This window comes from Callithrix jacchus, chromosome X (genome assembly GCF_049354715.1).
Source record: "Callithrix jacchus isolate 240 chromosome X, calJac240_pri, whole genome shotgun sequence".
NCBI lineage: Eukaryota > Metazoa > Chordata > Mammalia > Primates > Cebidae > Callithrix > Callithrix jacchus.
The window spans coordinates 24,153,243-24,156,012 of NC_133524.1; the positions used below are offsets into that span (position 1 = coordinate 24,153,243).

Below are 2,770 nucleotides of genomic sequence, written 5' to 3' on the forward strand. Positions count from 1 at the left end.
TCTTTGCTACCTCCACAGCAATTCTAGGGGTTCATGCCAGGTTTGAGGGTGGGGTCCCCGGTGGGGAGGGAAAAAGGGTGCAGGCCACAGTGAGTCAGGATTCTAAGAGGAAACAGAGTGAGGAAGCTGTGAGGGCCTTTTTAATAACTGGCTTCCTGAGCTGCAACTGGAAATCAGAGCCCTCTGGTTATGGACACTGGATTTTTCATGTCCCAGAGAACGGTTGTTATATGTTTTTTTTTTCTCTCTGAGAGGCCAATGCAAACATTTCAGGGACTCAGAAGAGTACATTGTGTCCTCCCTAACTCTCAGTGACTCCTGCTCATTTTCCCTGAGATGTAATGGAAAGAAACCTGGACCAATTATCAGGCTGGGTTCAAACTCCATTTAAGCTGTGCTTCTCCATTCTAGCTGTGCCACTCCAGGCAAATTAGTTCCTCTGCTGATAAAATAGTATCATCACAAAGCTCAATGATAAATACTAACTTGGTCTCCAGCATATGTCAGGCACTGCTCTATCTGCTCATTCTGGATTTACCACAACCCCCTTGGGTAGAAGCTAATATTACTACCCTTTATACTGAAGGAAACCAAAGTATTTCACCCTGAAAATATATTTCCTTGACATACTTCAATATGGCTATTCAGAAGGGCTGGAAATACAAGAATAGCTAAGAAGCTGCCTTTTGTGGGAAAGATATGTATCTGTAGAGAAAATCTGCACGGATGCTGCCAAGCCATCTCTGAGGCCCTCCCTTGTTCAGAAGATTAACTGAGAGTCTGACATCTTTCAAGGTCTGAAATTCACTAGCTCTCTGGAGAGGTTTCTTCTATATAACACAACTCCCTTTGTTAGCTAATCCTCCTCTTCTCCCCCTCCCCTAACCTGTCTTGCCACTGTAACCTGATTTCCACCGTAACTTGTTTGGGCCATGCTCCAAGATCACATTCTTTCTGTAACCTCAAGATGGTATATATAAGCTTCTGTACCACATTAGAGGGTTGGAGTAATCACTCTGCGACTTTCCCTCAATGCACATGAATACATTTCTATGCCTCTTCTCTTATTAATCTGCCTTTTGTCAGCTGATTTTTCGGCAGACCTTCAGGGGGCCAAGAGGCAGTTTTCTCCTGGCTCCTATGATACAGATGAAAAAATGAGGCACAGAGAGGGCATGCAACACCCCCAGGGTCACACAGCAGGTGTGAAGTTTGAATTCAGGCAAACTGGCTGCATCCCTGACCTTTTAACCACCATCTCCCAGAAGGTCAAAGTGCCTGATAAACATGCAGATGGAACTCAATACTTTGTTTTACTTTCTGAAAGGTAATGTGGTGCAATGAAAAGAACTTGGGTTTTAGAGTCAGACTAACGTAAATCCTATTTAATTGCTGTGAGAATTTGGGACAAAAGAGCCCCACCTGGCTTTCCCTACCTGGCACGTTCGCACATGGGATAACCAGACAAAGAACTTTATGTTTTAAACCCCTCTGGTCTCCAAATGGAGGTGTGGAGCCAGGTAATTCCTGCATTTGAAACCCCTCCCCCTAGCGGACTGGGGAAGAGAAGTTTCTTTAACACAGTCCCTCACTGGGATATGTGCATTTACCGGCACCAAACCTGGCACTGATGGGTACTCAAGTAAACATTCATTTTAATCTTCTTCCTAGGCAGCCATATGTAGAGCATTGAAATACACTTCTGTGAGTATCCTAATATTTTAAGGCTTTCTTCCTTCTAATAACTTATAGAAACAAACAGGACAAATAAAAGCCATACAGTCATAGTGACAGAGACAGGAGACAGCCACGAGTCCCTGGTGAAACCCCACCATCAAGCCTAAAACAGCCTGAACTGAAAAACCAGACTGCTGGTCCCGAATGAAGCCCGCCCTTTCCCGACTGATTCTTTCTGAATAATGCCCACTTGCTCATTGGGAGGATGGGTGGAGTCTGAGGAAGTTCATGCCATTTGCAGGGGGAAGGAGCCTGGCCTCTCTTGTTCCTGGGCGGTGACCTGGGATTCAATCTGTATGGCGGGGCAGGAAACCTGCTAGCAGGACTCTCGCTTTGCTGAGAGTTATTTTTCCTTTTTTCCTTTTCACTCAATAAATTCTGTTTCCCTCACCCTTCTGTGTGTCTGCAAGCCTAATCTTTCCTGGTCATGTGACAGGAGCCCAGGGTTAGCCAAACTAAGGAGAAAGTTCTGCAACAATAGTATCTCAGGATCTCTCTGAAACTTTCCTGGGATTTTTTTCTCATGGAAGGAAAGTAAGAAATAGGAAAGATGTTTAAGGAAGCACCCATCCCTGTAATAAGTGATACCAAGTAAGACAGAATGGGCAGCCAGAGTGATAGTCATATTGTTAATGTAATCAACTTGTATTCTGCCAAATTCCTCTTTTTTTTTACTAGTCTGACAGATAATGTGCCAACATCTAATGAGATTCGAAGGTGGCACAACTCACACATACATGTGAACACCCAATCGTGATGCTCATGAGCTATTCAGGCATCTCCAAATTCCTCTTGAGTTAACTAAACCTGCTGCAAAGTTGATTTAACCTCTGATAAACTGAAATGCTGCCTTATAATACAGCACTTTTTATTTTTTTATTATTTATTTATTTTTTTAATTTTTCATTGCATTTTAAGTTTTGGGGTACATGTGAAGAACATGCAAGACAGTTGCATAGGTACACACATGGCAGTGTGTTTTGCTTCCTTTCTCCCCTTCACCCACATTTGGCATTTCTCCCCAGGCTATCCC

General features: G+C 43.5%; 1 non-coding gene across 1 annotated transcript; it reads right to left on the reverse strand.

Moving 5' to 3' along the window:
• Positions 1 to 2,413: 2,413 nt before the first annotated feature.
• On the reverse strand, positions 2,414 to 2,516 carry LOC118150852 (small nucleolar RNA U13). Its single transcript, XR_004738980.1, has one exon. It is a non-coding gene; the product is annotated as a small nucleolar RNA U13 (small nucleolar RNA).
• Positions 2,517 to 2,770: the final 254 nt, after the last annotated feature.